The sequence below is a fragment of the Sus scrofa genome, chromosome 7, assembly GCF_054392235.1.
Source record: "Sus scrofa isolate SSC_HxYL_T2T_F1_AM1 chromosome 7, Sscrofa_HxYL_maternal_Yorkshire_Landrace_v2.0, whole genome shotgun sequence".
Classification (NCBI taxonomy): domain Eukaryota; kingdom Metazoa; phylum Chordata; class Mammalia; order Artiodactyla; family Suidae; genus Sus; species Sus scrofa.
In genome coordinates, this window is record NC_139389.1 from 50,940,213 (window position 1) to 50,959,582 (window position 19,370).

At 44.3% G+C, this 19,370-nt stretch overlaps 1 protein-coding gene across 1 annotated transcript in view; it reads left to right on the forward strand.

Annotated features, from left to right (window-relative positions):
- Positions 1-3,401: 3,401 nt before the first annotated feature.
- The window catches only part of LOC100621059 (adhesion G-protein coupled receptor F2), a 44,615-nt gene continuing 28,646 nt past the window's right edge, over positions 3,402-19,370 (forward strand). The window contains exon 1 of the mRNA XM_013996166.3: positions 3,402-3,656. The gene's annotated coding sequence lies outside the window, so the exon portion shown is untranslated. The remainder of the gene's footprint in view (positions 3,657-19,370) is intronic.

The window sequence follows — 19,370 nt, forward strand, 5'->3', positions numbered from 1 at the left end:
TCTGGTCTAAAGGAGCTTACAATCCGCTATAAGAGATTGTTAAGAAACAGAGTTGTGACCAGAGATAGTCATTCACCCAATCACTTGTGTGACACATATGTGCTGAGCTGCTACAAAGTGCCAGGCACAGTTCTAGGTGCTGGAAATACAGCAGTGATAAAATGGACCAGCTTCCCATCCCCAAAGTCCTTACTTTCTAGTGGAGGAAGACACTTAACCAATAATGTTCCAATAAGCGTACTAATTTGCACTAGTGAAATTCCTGAAGCAAATAAGTGGAATATACTAGAGAATGCCTGGGGTGCTACTTTGGAAAGGGTACTAGAATATCAATCAAGCTACTTTGGCTACAAGTAACAGGAAAACTAGCATTCATCTCCATCTTAGGGGCATTAATTATTTATCTAAAAACTCCAGATGTCCTTGACCCCAGGGCGAGTTCAGTAATTTAGTGGTGTCCTTAAGGACCAGGGCTTTTCCATCCTCAACCTCAGCATACTGACATTTCCATCAGGCTGGTTGCCTCAGGGTTGCAAGATGGCTGCCATAGCTGCAGCCCTTACATCCTCTTACAGTTTCCAAAGCCAGAAGGGAGAAGGTGGTAGAAGAAGAGGGGAAAGATAATTTTTCCCCCTAATGTGGCTCCCTCATTTTATCAGGAAAAATCCTTCCTAGAAGCTCCTTTATCCCCCAGTAGACTTTCCCCTCAGACTCATTTAACACAAATGGTCATTTGCCTACATCTAATTCAGTGAAGAGGCCCTGTATTGCCATCCTGGGCTCCAAAGAATGCCGACGCAGCAATCTCGATTTGGACAAGAAAGAAGACAGAATGACCTTGAGGAGGTAAATAATGACTGCCAAATCAGGGGAGGCTTCTCCGAGGAGATGACATTTGAACTGAAACCTAAACAATGAGGTGGTGCCAGCCTTGTGTACCGTGTACCATGGTGGTGCGGAAGGGGCCGGGCTAGCTGGTTGTGGGCGGTCTGATGGCAGAGGAGACCCGGGAGGACAGAAGTAAGTCAGTCAGGAGGAGTTCAGTGGAGGGATGGACTCAGGCTGCAGGAGAGGCCCATGGAAAGGAAAAGGAATGTGACCCAATTTGTAAGCAAGAGTGAGACCGACAAGACAGGCTAGGTTGCAGAGTTCCCATCATGGCTCAGTGGTTAACAAACCTGACTAGGAACCATGAGGTTGCGGGTTCGATCCCTGGCCTCACTCAGTGGGTTAAGGATCCAGCGTTGCCGAGAACTGTGGTGTAGGTCGCAGATGTGGCTTGGATCTGGCTTTGCTGTGGCTGTGGTGAGGGCTGGCGGCTACAGCTCTGATTCACCCCCTAGCCTGGGAACCTCCATATGCCATGGGTAAGGCCCTAAAAAGACAAAAGAAAAAAAAAAAAAGAGATAGTTGGTTTGCAGGTTGGGGGACTTGAAACCACAGATGATAAGCCTTCAATAAGCTGTTATTGGTGTGTAACAGGGCCTGGTGAAAAGGCGGGAGCCTCATCGGGGGGCTCTGCTTTATTAACTTGCAGCCAGAACTTGCCTTTTCAAAAGCTGTGTGTACTTGGTAATAATAGGTCAGCTCACATCCTCTTTTGTGCTTGTGAGGTCAGGCTTGGCTGATCTTCATCTTTTATGTTCTGGGTCTCTAGTTGAGGTTCAAGAAAAGTCTGCTGAGAAGGGCCTGTCATGGCTCAGTGGAAATGAATCTGATTAGTATCCATGAGGACACAGGTTCAATCTCTGGCCTTGATCAGTAGGTTAAGGATCTGGCGTTGCCGTGAGCTGTGGTGTAGGTTGCAGACGTGGCTTGGATCTAGTATTGCTGTGGTTGTGGCCTAGGCTGGCTGCTGCATCTCCAATTGGACCCCTAGCCTGGGAACCTCCATGTGCCGCAAGTGCAGCTCTAAAAACACTATATATATATGTATACTGAGTAAATGAATGGTGAACAAACCACAGTCTTTGCTGTTGCCAAGACTTTGCTCATCAGTGTGCTATATAAATTATACCAGTTTATAAGTTGGACGTCTCCTTTTAGGCCTGGCCCATTCCTGCAGTGGTCTGGGACCACCAGCCTCCACCAGCCCTTCCCTGCTTTGGACCTGCTGCTTCAGCTCTGGGCTGAGAAAGCCTCGGTATATTTTTCACATTTATGTTTCTTTTCTTCCCAACTAGACGGTGAGCTCTGAGACGTCAGGGGTGATATTTTATGTAAATTAATAAATATACCCAGAAATATATGATGGGACACTGGGTGCATGGTCTTTACACAATGAAAATATTGAATTTTCCCATCTAATGGAAGGATTTCAGCTCCAAAGGAGATCCTCACATTTCTGGTTGTTCCCTAGGAAATCTGGAACATTCCACAGAGCAAAATGAAGAGGACAGAGCTCTGGGATGATAAACAAGGAATGCCTTTCTCTGTTATAAAAACTGGTTTTGTTTTGTTTTGTTTTGTTTTTGCTTTTTAGGGCTGCACTTGCAGCATATGGACGTTCCCAGGCTGGAGGTTGAATTGGAGCTGCAGCTGCCAGCCACAGCCACAGCAACACGGGATCCTTAACCCACTGAGCGAGGCCAGGGATCAAACCTGCATCCTCATGGATACTAGTTGGGTTCATAACCCTTTGAACCACAATAGGAAGTTCCCTGTAAGAAATTCTTAATGAGAGTTTTGAAAAATTTTGCACCTTAGATCAAAGTGAGTATGGTTTTTGGAACATGGATTTGGGAGAGCTAGAGAGCTCCCATTCTCCCATGAATGCTTAAAAAAAATTGGAAAGGACTTGTAAATGTTTCAAAATGAGAAAGACACATCATTGTCCACGTTGTCTTCCAAGAGCCTTGGCCCTTGTGTCTGTCGGTAAAGGCTGGGTGATGCTGATGTAACAAATAGCTTCTACACTTCAGCAGAGGAAAGCAATGAGTCACCTTTTGCTCAAGCCCATTACAGGTCAGCAGGGCCCCTACTGATCACCATCACTTAGGGACCCAGGTGGCGGAGCAGCCGCATTTTGCATAGCGGGTCACCATGGCAGGACAACTTCCATGACCCCAGCCAACCACAAGGAGGTTAGGAATGGCAATGCCGTCTTGTACCTGAGCTAGGGACAGCCAGAAACAACTAGGGATCCAGGTTTGCCACAATCCTAGTGACCAGAAAGCCAGCCAAAACAGAGTTCCAAGAAGACACCTGGGTTTTCCACATCCCATCCTCAGGTTCAGGAAACTTCCTGAGGATGTTAAGAGCAAGGACCAGGTATCACAGATCCTGTGGCACGATGACAGTCCTGGATCTCTTGCCAAAAATGGGAAGCCTGGGCTTTTGGTGAGAGTCTGCGTGTATCACCGGGGGTGTGACTCATCCATCCTCAGGCACGTGCCCCTCCCACCACAGGAACTGCTCCCAAGCAGGACTTGCCTGATAGGCTGCAGGGCTCCTGCAAGTGGGGCTGGCTGCCTGTGCTGGGCCAGGGCCAAGCCTGGGGAGGCACCATTCGGAGCTAAACTGACAGCTCAGGGACACGGGAGCCCAGCCTGCTGATCTGCTGCAAGATTCGGCAAAAGAAAGCCGCTGACACCTGCTTCTCCAGCCGCCAAGGAATGGAGCAACTTTGCCAGTGACCCTACCTTTGGCTAGCCACAGTGAGTAGTCCCATGTCTTCCTCCCTCCAAGAATTTCAGAGATGAGCAGCCAATTATGGTTCTCACTTGCAGGCTTTGTAACTTGGGGTGTTTCGAGTAACAGATACAATGAATACGTATTAAAAAGGAATTTGGGAGTTCCCATCATGGCTCAGTGGTTAACAAACCCAACTAGGGACCGTGAGGTTGTGGGATTGATCCCTGGCCTTGCTCGGTGGGTTAAGGATCCGGCGTTGCCGTGAGCTGTGGTGTAGGTCGCAGATGCGGCTCAGATCTTGCATTGCTGTGGCTGTGGTGTAGGCCGGCAGCTACAGCTCCACGTCAACCCTCAGCCTGGAAACTTCAAATGCCGCAGGTGCGGCCAAAAGAGAAAAAAAATAGGAATTTAGTAACTTGGAGGCACTTGACATAATTCAATAAAAGCGATAGTCTGGTAAGAACATATTTTTGTTTTTATTTATGCCTTCCTGCTTCTCCGATCCCATGTAAAGTTCCGATTCCAGGAAACTAGAATCTTTAAAGGAATTGTTTTCTTTTTCTGATGCTCTAAAAGTGATTACATACAAATACAGTTGTGAATTAACTTTTTTTAAATCTTAATTTTCCCTCGTCATACTTTTTACTTAGAATTTTGACCTATCACCAAGTCATCACGTTGAATACAGAGGAAGATTTTTAGACCTTCCCACACACACAAAAAGTCCTACACTTCCCACACTGGCATTAAGAATTCTTGGTTCTGGACATTATTTCTCTCAGATCAGAATTTCTCAAGAGGAATATAAACTCTGGGGAGATTCCTCTTGATTCATAAGCTTGTCTGCCTTGCGTTGTTCTTTGCACCTGTCTCTCTGTCCTTTGCTTTTCATGTTCTTCTTTAAAATATTGTGGGAACTGAGGCCTAATTTCATTCCTTCCTTTTTCTGAAGGATGCTTTGTCAGTATGTGTTGAGTGTGAATTTTGAAAATTTCCTTTTGCTTAAAAAAGTTTTCTCGTTTGAATTTTGACAAAATGAGTGTTCCACCCCCACAAAGTAAACTTTCAGATGAAAGAATGAGACTTGAACTGATCTCACAGTATTTGGGTTCATTAAATTTTCTCCTGCAATGTTCATTCATATTCTTACAGTTGGGAAATATGAGCTTATTTGTTGCTCAGAGAAATGATTTCAGGTATACTTCTGGGCAAATGTCTAGCCTTGAAAGACTGCAAAACTTGTATTGTCTGTCTTTAGGGATTGTGTCCTAAGATCATGCAAACGCAAATTCCTTTCCAACAATATTTGCATGATATAGAGTTACAGCTTCATTGTTTTTTTTGCAAAATAAATGAAATTTTGTAAACGGAAATCAAGACTCTTATTCAAATACGATGAGATCAGGGGACAGCTTCAAGACCGGTAACTGCCTGGTCTTTCAAAAATTGGACATGGGAACAGAGGCAGAGGGGTTGAAGGTGAAAGTGGTTTGCCCTGGGTCCAGGCAATAATGGGGTGCAGTGTCTATAGCCAATCAGATTTCTATGTCTAAAAAGACAATAGAATTTATAATCTAAAAAATAATACAACCTATGATCAGTCTACCTGTTATCAGCAAGTTCTGGTGACTCTGAACCACATCAGTGTGATAAAATGCTCACCAATGGAGCAAACCATTCCTATTCCTACCTTCACCTGCCTTCTCCACCCCCCCCCCCACGACACAGCGCCTGTGCTTTGCAAGACTCAGCTTAATTCACCAACAGAAAACCAGTCTATTTTAGAGCACAGTGGCTACTTCCACAAAACCCTAGTTTAGCCTGTGGTCTAATTATCTTTGATCCCATTATCTTGAGAGCTCATGACTTCCTGTTTTTAAAGATATATTCTAGTTTTTAAAAACTATATATAATCTTGATCTCTCAAGGCAGTAAGCCCTCTATTCTTTTTTAAATTTAGAAATGAGCCCATATCATTTTATCACCTCTGCATATTTTTCCTGAATCTGTTTTTAATTAAAAGAGTTTTCTTGTTCTTTTTTGGTTTTTCTTTCTTTTCTTTTCTTTTCTTTTTTTTTTAATTCCTGCGTCTTTTGATTGCAATAAACAAGTTCTCAAGACACACTACTTTAACCCCCCAAGGTGATTTTATGATGATGATACTGGGGTATCTTGTAGAACTCGGCGCAACATACAAGATCTTTAGTATCACTGGGTTGCTCTTTTTGATCTTTGTCTTTCTTGGTGTCTCTACTTCATTTTGTACTATGTTCCTTTCTGCAGCTGTGTTGTTTTCAATTCTATTATTTTTTATTATTAGTTGTATTTGTTTTGCTTTTTAGGGCTGCACCCTCAGCATATGGAAGTACCCAGGCTAGGAGTTGAATTGGAGATGCAGCTGCTGGCTGACACCACAGGCTGACACCACCGCTCACGGCAATACCAGGATCCTCGACCCACTGATCAAGGCCAGGGATGGTCTCTGTATCCTCATGGATACCAGTTAACTTGTTTGCCCTGTGCCACACCGGGAACTCCAGTTCTGTTATATTATTATCACCTTGGAAGTTTTAAGAACAAAACCCCACTCGTTCCTACATGTTCATAATTAGTGCAATTCAGGTGAAGGGTGTGTGAGTGTTCATCATAATATTCTTTCAAATTTTCAGTAGTAATAAAATTATTCAAGATAAAAAATTGGGGGAGTCCTCATCGTGGCTTTGTGGTTAATGAATCCGACTAGGAACCATGAGGTTTCGGGTTCGATCCCTGGCCTTGCTTGGTGGGTTAAGGATCCGGTATTGCCGTGAGCTGTGGTGTAGGTTGCAGACGTGGCTCAGATCTGGCATTGCTGAGGCTGTGGTGTAGGCTGGCAGCTGTGGCTCTGATTAGACCCCTAGCCTGGGAACCTCTATATGCCACGAGTGTGGCCCTGAAAAGACAAAAAAAAAAAAAAAAAAAAAAAAAAAAACCAACTATAGAGTAAAACAAAATAAAAAATTGGGAGGGAAAATTCTTGTCTGAGCCTGACTGCCAGAAATTGTGATTCCGTGGCTCTGGAATACGGGCCAGATGTTGATAGCTACAAAAAAAAAAAAAAAAAGAAAAAAATGCTCATCTGGGAATCCTAATCTATAAAGTTGGCAATGACTGCTGTGGGCTTCTGTCTTTTTCAGCTTCTCTAGAAGAGAGTGAGTCCCATTTCTTTTCTGAAAATTCCTGGGGGGAGGATTGGTCAAGCCAGCTTGGGTCAGCTGCAATCTCCTAAGCCAGTCAGCTCTGGCCAGGCTCAGGGAAGACACAGGCAATTTCCAGAAAAGCATGGGTGGGGGAGGGGTCGGCTAGGCAAAATGATTAACAACAACAATAATAATAGGTGTCCAGGCTATTCCTCCAATAGAATGCAAATTGAGTTCTGAACGCTGGCATTTGAGACTGTCTGCCTAGTCATAATCCAAACCATTATTTCCTATTTTAGCTATCTCTCATTACATCATTGTCTGAAAAGCACAACACAATGGACAATTATTCTTCGTTGGTTTAAAAGTTTTGACAGCAAAATACAAATGACATATAAAATATAAACATACAAATATAAAATAGACAAATGTCAATGAAAGATATTTAATTACAACCCCCAAACTCTGTCCATACCAAAGCAGCCCCTTACAAGCTGCTGTGCATTACATCGCATATACCAATAAATATCATTCATGGAGGTCACTTCTAGGCATAGGGTTCCACTTGTATTAGGTATACATTTTATTTTATTTTACTTTTTGCAAGCAAGCAAAGTCTTTATTACAGGAAAGCAAATAGCTCCTAGGACACTGGGAAGGGGGAGGAGAGCCCCCCTCTCTACTGTCTTACAGGGATTTCTATCCCTTAAAGACGGGGGGTTACCAGCATGGGGTCCACAAAAGATGTGGTTTTCTCCCATTGGTCTTGCCCAGTTACCTGTATCAGTCCTTGTTCAACAGGGGCCTTAGGGGTGGAAATGTCCCATAAGTCTCATGGTTTCTTTGCCTTTTCCTTCCCATAAACTGAGTCACAGGGGGTTAGGGAATAATGTCCATCTGGGTGTAGGTACACTCCCTGTAGTAAACAAGGCCTGTGGGGATGTTACTCCCTGGAGCCCTTAAGCCACAAATGTTAATCAATAGCCATATCAAAGAAGGCATCGAAGCCCATGATCCTACACTGACTACCCGAGTTAATATTCTGCCTCAATCCCTCTTCTAGAGTTGGAGACTCTAACTCCAGGGGAAAAGGAGCGACCACCACTCTGACTGCTTCCTGCTACAAAGGGGCACCGTTAGGGGAAAGCAGTTAGGTTTCTGCTCATGGGATGGTCGAGTGGGCTTCCATACATGACACTGGGTACCCCTTCTATCACCATCTGAAGGTTGACAGCTTGTCATGGGGGTGTAATGAAGTGAGAAATACAATTAATTACACGGGGTCTGAATAAAAGGATCAAGATCCCGACGATGGCTATGGTGAGGAAATACTTTCACCAGGAGGAGGTCAACCAGTTCCAGAGGACAGCTCCAAAAGCTGGAGCTGGATCCAACGTCTTATGACTCTGCTGTTGGAGATCTTGCAGGGAATCAGACACATTCTCTGAATAATGAGGAATGTAGACACAAGATTCAGATTTTATAATGTCACAGGTAACTTTTTGAGCTGCAGGGAGTATATCTAAGGCCATTTGGTTTCTAGCACTACTTTTCTTACTTGTTGTTGTTCCATATTTAGGGTAGAAATAACTTCTGCAGTAATATTAAGAGCTTGTTGAGTAAAATTAGTTAAGACTTCCACCCACAGCATTATGTCAGTGGTTCCCAATGAAGGCACAAATATCGCCGCTAGGTAATCATACCAGGGGAACACTGATCTGGTCCATCTAGCATGTAAATAGGGAAGGTTGGCTGGTGCTCGGCTCAGAGTTTTCATAATGTTGCCACGAGCAAAAGCCAATCCCAGAGCGCAGGGCCTGACCCATCCTGGGGGCAGCCAGGGCCACAGATTAGTTCTACATATCCAGTAAGTTCCATTTGGGGCTAGCCAACTCCAGGATTAGATCCCCAGTCTGTTCCAAGCCGTGCAGGAAGGAGTCTTTTCTGGATTGTATGTGACTGGGATGATTTGTAAACAATGTTCGGTTGCTAAATAGCCTAAAGCTTTTAGCTCATTAGAGGATGGGGGTTGCCCCCCAAATCTGACATAATGTCTATTTTGCTCCCAGCAAATAGAGGCAGGTTGGGTTAAATGACCCTTCTCAGGAGTGATCCACATATATTGATCCTATATATATATTTTTTTTTTTAAAGGAGAATTGCAATGATTTTTAATATTTATTTGTTTATTTTGCTTTTTAGGGCTGCATCCGTGGCATATGGAGGTGCCCAGGCTAGGGATCAAATAGGAGCTACAGCTGCCGGCCTATGCCACAGCCATAGCAAAGCAGGATCCGAGCCTCATTTGCGACCTACACCACAGCTCATGGTAATGCTGGATCCTTAACCCACTGAGCGAGGCCAGGATTTGAACCCACAACCTCAGGGTTCCTAGTCGAATCCGTTTCCGCTGTGCCACAATAGGAACTCCTTGATCCCATATTTGATAAAATTGATTAAAATACCTATAACCAGTATGATTTTTCTGATATCTCTGGCTGGTCTTGAAATATTTGTATGCCATTTCCTTGGTCAGCATATAATTGAAAGTTACCTTACATTGTTCTTCAGTGTCAGCACAGAGAAGAATGTCATTTACTTATCAAATAACTTTAACAGGCTTAGAGGACTTAAAGTTTGCCAGATCTCTGGCTAATGCCTGTCCAAATAAATGAAGGTTGACTCAAAACCCTTGAAACAAGATAAGACAGTCCAAGGCTGCCTCTAAACCCTTGAGATAAGACAGTCCAAAGTTTTGTGGATGGTTTGAGAGGCCCTCAAAAGCAAATAAAAATTGTGAAGCCTTAGCCGAGGGATACAGAAAAAGGCATCTTTTAAATCTAACACAGTAAGCCAGGCTGCTGTTTCTGGAATCTCCGAGAGGAGCATACAGGACTTGGGTACCCCTGGATGTAATGGGACCACTGCCTCATTTACCAGACCAAGGTCTTGCACTAGGCGCCGATCCCCGTTAGGCTTTTGCACTCCCAATATAGAGGTGTTACAGGGGCTGCCGCATTTGGTTAATCATCCCTATTCTTTTAGGGTTCTTATAATTGGGATGAGTCCCTGTCATGCCTTGGGTCTCAGAGGATGCTGCTTTTGGCAAGGAAATAAAAATTGATCTTTAAGAGTGATTTCCACCAGCTGAGCATTTTTTGCTCTTCATATCTTTCCTCCAATGGCTCCGGCTTCTGGGTCAATATCCACTGCCATCAAAGGCTGGCACAAACTTGGATTAGGTTCCATTGTCATGTAAATTGAGGCTTTAACCTTTGATAAAATATCTCTTCCCAAAAGAGGAGTTGGACTCTCCTGAACAAGCAGAAAAGCATGAGAGAAGCAATTGGGCCCCCAGTCACAACTCAAAGGTTGTATAAAGAACTTTGTAACTGGCTTGCCAGAAATACCACAAATGATGGCAGATTTATTTGAGGGGGTCCCAGGGTTGGAGAAGGGGACCAAAGTGCAGGCTCCCATACCCAGGAGGAAGTCGATAGGCTGTCTTCCTACATTTAGAGTCCCCCAGGGCTCCTGAGTGGTGATAAGGACAGGAGCCAGTGTGGAAAGCCCCGGATCCCACACTGAGCCTAAGGGGTTGACTCTAGGGACCTTCTTCTTTGGGGCAGTCCCTTCTCCAATGATCTCCCCGAAATAGGGGACACAGCCTAAATGTCAGTGTCTGAGCCTTGGGGCATTCCCATTTAAAGTGTCCCTCTTTCCACAGAGGAAACAGGCTCTGGGCTTAGGTCTCTGCCCTTGTCCTCTCGCCTTGGAAGGTCCCAGGTTGACTCTCTGCAGTGCCATAACTAGAGCCTCAGCCTTTTCTCTGTCTCTCCTCTTGTTCTCCTTTCGTTCTTCCTGGTCCAGATTATAATATACTTGAGTCGCTACTCTAAGGAGATGCTCTAGGTCCTGATCAGGGCCAAAAGCCAATTTTTAGAGATTTCTTCATATATATGACACTGATTGAGTTATAAATTTATCTTTAAGGATTATTTGGGGGAGTTTCCGTCATGGCTCAGTGGTTAACAAATCTGACCAGGAACCATGAGATTGTGGGTTCAATCCCTGGCCTTGCTCAGTGGGTTAAGGATCCAGTGTTGCCATGAGCTGTGGTGTAGGTCACAGATGAGGCTTGGATCTGGCATTGCTGTGGCTCAGGTATAGGCCGGCAGCTACAGCTCTGATTAGACCCCTAGCCTGGGAACCTCCATATGCCATGAGAGTGGCCCTAGAAAAGGCAAAAAGACAAAAAAAAAAAAAAAAAAAAGAATTATTTAGCCCTCCATTGATTCTGGGTCCATTGGTGTAGTCTTTCTCAATGCCTCTCTGAGTCTTTTTTTTTTTTTTTTTTTTCTTTTTAGGGCTGCACTCACAGCATATGGAAATACCCAGGCTAGGGGTCCAATTGGAGCTATAACTGCTGGCCTACACCATAGAAACAAGGGAATCCAGATGCATCTGTGACCTACACCACAGCTCATGGCAATGCCAGATCCTTAACCCACTGACTGAGGCCAGGAATTGAACCCACATCCTCATGGATCCTAGTTGGGTTTTTTTAACCACTGAGCCACAGTGGGAACTCCATCTCTGAGTCTTTCTAAGTCTCTTTTTCCCCTTGACAAACCTCCAATAGTTTGGAGTGGTTAATGGGCTTTACTCGTGCAGCTTTTAGTCCCTCAACTATACAGGTAATAAAATGATTTCTATGCCAATTATCTTTATCCCTCTCATCAGCAGATCAATTAGGATCGCTCATAGGAACCACCTGACACCCTGTGGGGACTCTTGTTCATTCCTTTCTGATCTTCCTCTGGCATTGATAGCATACCAGTCGTCTCCCCAGCTTTGAGCATTTCCTAAGACTTTGTTTTTTTTTCACTTATAGTCAATGTCTGGTTTAGTGATAACATGACGTCCTTCCAGGCTAACTCTAAGGACAGTATGAGACCCTGAAAGACTTCGATGTATCTATCTGGGTTGTCAGCAGCTTTTCCAAAATCTGTTTTTAACTGCCTTAAGTCTTAAAGCAAAAAATGCACGTGGACCCGTTTTGGTCCCCATTCTCCATTTGCTACCTCTTGTAAAGGGAGTAAAGAGGGATGTAACTTTGGCCCTGGAAGGGCAAGAGGAGGAGTCTTGAGCAGCATTGGAGAAGGCTGATTAACTTCAGGAGGGTCTGACCCAATTGGGCCAGGACATGGTGGGCACCTAGGTTCTGAGGGAGGTGGCGTGATGCACTGGGGAAGCCACAAACCTTCCTCAGTGTAGTGTCGTCCCTCCTTGTAAAGAAGATCTGAACATAAGGCACCTCTGACCATTTCCCTTCTCATCTACCAAACAGGTCTAATTGGAGAATAGTGTTATAATCTAGAGAGCCTTCAGATGGCCATCGCTCTCCCTCTGACAGAGTATATATTGTCCAGGTTTTCGTGCAAAAGAAAATTAAACATTTCTTTCTCAGAGTCTGAGGGTCAAACTTTTCACAGTTGTCAAGGCACATGTGAGAGGAATTGCTATTGAGCCGTGTACCAGGCTCAAGGATGTGGCTCCCATCTGAAAAAGAGAAGAGACCAGCGTCCAGCACCAGTCGTCCTTTCTCTGTTATATGAAGGCATCCCCTCTCTTGCATAGAGCAGCTAGACATTGGTGCTCAAATGTCCCATCCGACCTTAGCCTGACTGGCATTAACCACTTCCTTACCAGCGTAGCCTCTTTCCCCATCATCCATGCCCATTACCTGTCTCTGGACAGAGGTGAAGAAAACCCAGGCATACAGTCCCTGTCCTGAGTTTTCGAATCCTAGGATGCTCGCTCTGACATGCCCGCTATTCAGGTTAGAAAAGTTCCTAAGCCACAGTTAATGGGTACGTTGGATGAACCCGTTGTTGGTTCCCACAACCAGGGGGAAAGTAAATAGCACAAAGCAAAACTGCCCAGGCCTGGGCTCTGAGACTGGGTACTTGGCCTAAGCTGGATATATACCAATTATGAATGCCTTCCCCCTCACAGACATGGTAACAACTCAGGGTGACCCTAACACCTAGAGGTCTATTTCCTTTGCCCCCGCAGCTCCATTCGAGGTAATAGCAAAGGAAATGATAGAGGATTGGATTAGTTGAGCTCTTTAAAGGACTGCTAAGGAGACTGGGCATGGCTTGATGAGAAGAATATGACAGTGACCCATCCCAGCACAGGAGACAAGGCTGAAGTCACATAAGAGGTGGTATCAATTGGCCTAAAGCCCAGGGGGTGCTGATCTGACTAAACATAGCGAGGGGTAGAAGACAGAAAAAGGATATAATGGGATGGACTTATAATTCAAGGAGAACTCCCTAAGCTTACAGAACTGGATTATGAGGATTTTTGTCTATAGAGCCCTTAAAGTTTTTTTCCCACAGAGCAAGCGGTCTCCTTGTGTCTTGTCCTCTTAGGGAAGCCACTAGAAGATGGATTTCCATCAAAACTTGGACTCTGGCCACTCAGCTAACATGATCTAATGTGAAATGATGGCTCCTAACATCCTGCAGGATGCAAGGAAGGTGGAGACGAGAGTCTCGTAAGGGGTCAGGGACAGCTACTTTAAACCCTTCATCACCCCTTAAGAATTGACAAAAATGACATATTTGTTCCTTACATGTCTTTCAAAAATTGCTAACCTTTAGAAATATAGTATCCTATGATTTCCCAAATGCTTTACAAAGGCCATACAGTACCTAGAAAGAGGAGATTTTGGGGTGGGGGGAATGGGAAGGAAAGTTTGCCTTGTGATTCACTCCATCTGTCCATCTCCGTCTCCGGCCGTCTCCCTCTCGGGACATTCCCTTTGGTGCCTCTTGGGACCGGACTCCTGGCCAGATTGGACTTGGGAAGGCTGCCTTTTAGCCGTATGAGGTCGCTCAGGGGCTTAAACAGAGCTGCGGAGGGGGACTTGGCACTGGCTTCGTGTCCAGGGCACGTCTCAGGCTCACACACTTTTTCACCCACTCGCCCTCCTTGCAGAGGCAAATGAAACCGAATAAAGTAGGAAGCGCAAGCTTGCTGCTGCTTACCTTGTGAGCACCAGTATATTGGATCAGATCCCGGAGGAGCCCCCAAAAGATGGTGCTGGAAAGATGTTTCCGGAATCCAGGTTCATGTTCACGCAGCCAAAGAATGAACTTTGAGGAGTTCCCATCGTGGCGCAGTGGTTAACGAATCCGACTAGGAACCATGAGGTTGCGGGTTCGGTCCTTGCCCTTGCTCAGTGGGTTAATGATCCCGCGTTGCTGTGAGCTGTGGTGTAGGTTGCAGACGCAGCTCGGATCCCGCATTGCTATGGCTCTGGCGTAGGCCGGTGGCTACAGCTCCGATTCAACTCCTAGCCTGGGAACCTCCATATGCCGCGGGAGCGGCCCAAGAAATAGCAACAATAACAACAACAACAACAAAAGACAAAAAGACAAAAAAAAAAAAAAAAAAAAAAAAAAAAGAATGAACTTTGAGAACACACAGGCAGCAAGCACGCAAAGTCTTTATTACAGGAAAGCAAATAATTCCCAGGACAGCTGGGAGGCGGGAGAAGCGTTCCAGGTATAACACACATCTGGTCTTGAAAATTTCACATTTCCAAAAAGAAACTCTCTACATTAGCAGGTCAGCTTTGAGTCATACCTCTCCCCACAGTTGTCTTCTGGGAAATGCTTATCTTGTAGGAAATCCTTCTCTTGCCAAGGATCCCGCAAGAATCCTGAATTTTACGCAGTCACAAATAGTCTTGCAGGAGTCCCCACTGTGGTGCAACTGGATCAGCGGTGTCTGGGGAGTGTGCCAGGACACAAGTTGGATCCCCAACCCAGCACAGTGGGTTAAGAATCTGGCTGCCGTGGCTGTGGTGTAGGTCCTAACTGTGGCTCGGATCTGATCACGAACTCCATATGGCATGGGGTGGCCAAAAAAGAAAAACAAGAAAATGAAAACCTTGTAATTGGAGAAGAGTGGCATCATCACGGCCAGCTTGGGCAAGGACACCTTCTGTGATGATCCCTCATGCCCTGGTTCTCAGATTTCAGTCTTTCTTGCACCCTGAGTCACCCACAGAAGGTCTCGACACCTCTACGGTCACTGAGTTGCTGATGGAGTTGCTGATGGACAGGGAGTCTCTGTGCTCCCTTGGGGGTGGAGAATGGGGGGAGTCTTGGTGAGGGCAGGCAGGGGGTGCATGATGCTGATGGCAAACTGCTGAATGAGGAGATGTTCCAGCTGGTTCAAAAAGAGAGCTGGGATTCCTAGAGCAAGAACTGGACTTGAGGAGAGAGGAAGATTCTGATTCCTGATCAAAACCAGATCAGGAAGAGAGAAGAGGAGGAACACCAGGAGACGGAGGACTGTTTTCCCATGTCCCTGGAAGTCACAGAGATTGGGCTGATCCGGACAGTCTTCAGCCCTTGAGAACACAGTGTGATGTCTGTGGATCTGACTACAGGACAGGAGAATGGGACCTGGATGTTTCAGGACAGGCAAAGCCAGACTGAGCACTGAGGCCAGAAGACTAGCAGGGGCTGTGCATCTCAGCAGATGCCATGTGGCTGGAGTCATCCTTGCATGCCTCTCTCCTGATGCCAGGGTGTCATCTCAGGGGAGGAGCAAAGAGAACTGAGGCGCGAATGCTGAACTCATCAAAAGAGATCTATCTCAAGCTGAAAGTCAACGAGTTGTGTGGCAAATTTTCCGTCATTGGTGCTAAATAGATTCAGTTACAGCACAAAAAACCATTCCCTCAGTGCTTACCTAGCTTGATGACTTGATGACTTTTGGGTGAAAACGAATATTATGGTCTCTGTGGATTCATCCTAAATATAAACTTTAGGTACCAATTCTTCCTCCATTGGTTTATCCAGAAAACCTGCTGTTGCCTTGGTTCTGGTCCTTATTGTGGTTCACCTGGACCAAGGAATAACCTGGCTTCCTGGCTTTGTATCTGCCTTTTTTTTTCTTCTTCTTCTTTTTTTTTTTTTTTTTTTTTTAGGGCTGCAGGTGGAATGTGGAAGTTCCCAGGCTAGGAGTGGAATTGGACCTGCAGCTGCTGGCCTAAACCATAGCCACAGCAACACCAGATCTGAGCCAAGACTGTGACCTACACCACAGCTCATGGCAATGCTGGATCTGTAACCCACTGAGTGAGGCCAGAGATTGAACCTGTGTGCTGGTGGATACTAGTCAGGTTCATAACAGATAAGCCACCATGGGAATGGGAACTCCCTATATCTGCCTTTTAATCTACCCTCTATTCTATGGGCAGAATACTCTTTCTATTTTTTTTTTTTTTTTTTTGTCTTTTTGCTATTTCTTGGGCCGCTCCCGCGGCATATGGAGGTTCCCAGGCTAGGGGTCCAATTGGAGCTGTAGCCACCAGCCTACGCCAGAGCCACAGCAACGCGGGATCCGAGCCGCGTCTGCAACCTACACCACAGCTCACGGCAACGCCGGATCGTTAACCCACTGAGCAAGGGCAGGGACCGAACCCGCAACCTCATGGTTCCTAGTCGGATTCGTTAACCACTGCGCCACAATGGGAACTCCAGAATACTCTTTCTAAAATGAAATCTGAACCTTCCATTAAAGGATTTGATGGCTCTTCATTGCCCACAGAAGAATCTTGTGGCACAGACCCCACTTCATTTTGACATCAGCATACCTCCAGCTGATGAGCTTACATGTTCCGCTTTCCCATCACACACCTGATGCTGTAACTCTGCGACCTTCTCAGTCATCCTTGAACATGACCGGTTGTCTCATACTCCTTGCTGTGCACCTACTGTTTCTCTGCCTGGAATACTGTTCTTCCTCAGCCCCTGCAAGGGCCACACCAAATGCCAGCTTATTTATGGTCTTCCCCAAAGCCCCCTTAGAGAGACTTTATGACTTTGTGCCATTGGTTTCTGAAGTGTATTTTTTTATTTCAAGGAGGATACTGTGGTGATAATTCATACCATTTGTATTCTCTGTTGCTTAATTAGTCTGTAGATTTCCGAAGGGCTAGACCATGTTTTATTTGTCTTCACAATTGTCCCTAGAGCCTAAATTTTTCTTGCATGATACAGGCCCAATGTAAATGTTTTCTAAATAAATGAATGGATGGATGGATGAAGAAATAAGGCCCAGAGAAGTTAAGTGTGTCACCAAATTTCACAAGAAGGAATTAACACATTTCATGACAGAATTGAGAGAAGACCATAATCTTTCAGCTTTCAATTCATTTCATGCTCTTTCCACCACAATGTTAAAAAGTTAATTTTTCCAATAATATATATGTGTGTGTATATATATATATATGTATATATATATATATATATATATTTATTGTCTTTTTGTCCTTTCTAGGGCCGCACCCACAGCATATGAGGTTTCCAGGCTAGGGGTCTAATTGGAGCTGTAGCTGCCAGCCTACAACTGCCAGCAACACCAGATTCGAGCCGCGTCTGCGACCTACACCACAGCTCACGGCAACGCCAGATCCTTAACCCACTGAGTGAGGCCAGGGATCAAACCTGCAACCTCATGGTTCCTAGTTGGATTCGTTTCCGCTTCGCCATGATGGGAACTCCAATTTTTCCAATTATAAATCTAATTATTTGCAAAAAGTTAAGAACAGAGAGAGAGGAATATGTGGAAAATTATTTTATCCTTTTTTTGTATTCGTTAATATTTTGGTGTCTTTCCAGTGTTTTTACTTACATTTCTTTTTTAAAAAATAATATTTATAAATTAGAAAGCCTCAAAGAATGTGTATACACACACACACACACACACACTGAATCACTGCTATACAGCAGAAATTGGCACAACATTGTAAATCAACTATTATTAAAACACTAAAAATTTACTTAAAAAGAAATTAGAAAAGTCTCAAATATAAATATGCAAATAATAAATCATCCGCATTCCCACCTCCAGACTTACCTGCTATTAGCATATTGCTATATTTGGTCCCAGGCTATTTTTTTACACATTAACACTCTTCTGTTTTGGTACAAAGAACATATGCCTTTTATACTGCTTAGTATAAAAGAATTCAAAGAGAGTGGGACATTTAAAGGATAAAACTAAAAGACACCATCCCCAATTCTTCTGCCTAGAAGTAACCATTGCTAATGATTAGATATTATTCCAGATATTTTTTCTGGATGTAAGGACATCATAGACTGATTGATAGATACAAAGAAAAGCAGAAAGCAATACAAGTGTGAAGAGGTCATTATTATGCTCTATTGACTATTTTTTGACTTCATTTTCTTGAGTGCTGTGCACCAGGAGCGAATATTATTGGGCTCTGCATAGTTTCTCTGAATCTGGGAGCAGCTCTGAAGATTTCATTCCCATCAGAGTCAGTCTCATTGCTCCTTGTCCCCATTTACAGTGTATCCTCAACATCCCCCCTTAGAAATGTTTCAGTTAGAAGAGGAAAAGCAAAAGCATCCTCACATTTTGCTTCTCTCCAGTTTTCTGGGAATCGATGAGATTTCTGTCAATTTTTTCCTGTTCTTACAGTTTGGCTAAAAAGGGGAAGAGAAAGGGAAGATAAAGTTTAGGAGTTGTGCTTTGCTTCTCCATTCTACTCTGCTTCAAAATTTTCAGATTCTTCCTTTTAACACTTTTAAATGTACTCCCTTAAGTCCTGCCACTTTCCTCAATGTGCTGCAATTAGTGATTCTTTTTTTCCTGGTTTCCAGTATTTTTTCAGTGTTGATGATGAGTCTATAATTCATTTCCAACTGATCACCTTAACTGAGAAATCTCACCAGTGTTTTTCTATGGATGTGCATGATGTACAGCATCTTACAGATAGATTTCCCCATTAATATTATAAAATTACAATATATAATCTAAGTCTGCTCCATCATACTAATATATTACCAAAGATTTCGATAAGCATTGCTTTTAATATTTGGGTACTATTCTTTTATATAGATTTATCATCATTTACTATACACCATATTATCATGTGACATTTATAGCTTTCGTATTTTTAATTAATTAATTAATTATTTGCTTTTTAGGGCTGCATCTGCTGCACACGGAAGTTCCTAGGCTAGGGGTCCAATTGGAGCTACAGTTGCTGGCCTACAGCACAGCCACAGCAACTCAGGATAGGAGCCACGTCTGCGACCTACACCACAGCACACAGGTAGCACCAGATCCCCGACTCACTGAGCAAGGTAGGGATGGAACCTGCATCCTCTTGGACACCAGTTGGATACGTTTCCACTGCACCACAACAGAAATTCCCTGTTTTCATATTTTTTTTCTGCTGTATATCCAAATGCTATCAGCAAACCTGCCTATCATGTTTTTTTCTGTACGTCAAGTTATTTCTATAAACTAGAGTCTCAGTGTCGCCATGCCACAGTAACTTGGGTTTACTTAGTGACTTAGCCTTCATTTCCAAATTTTGCATCCGTTTATAATCTCCTGAATTCATCTTGGCTGCCTCTGTCAGGTTAAATTCCCTCTTTGGTTTTGAGGTGACTCACGAGGTAGGTGGCTCTCACAGTCCACCTTCACCAAGTGCCT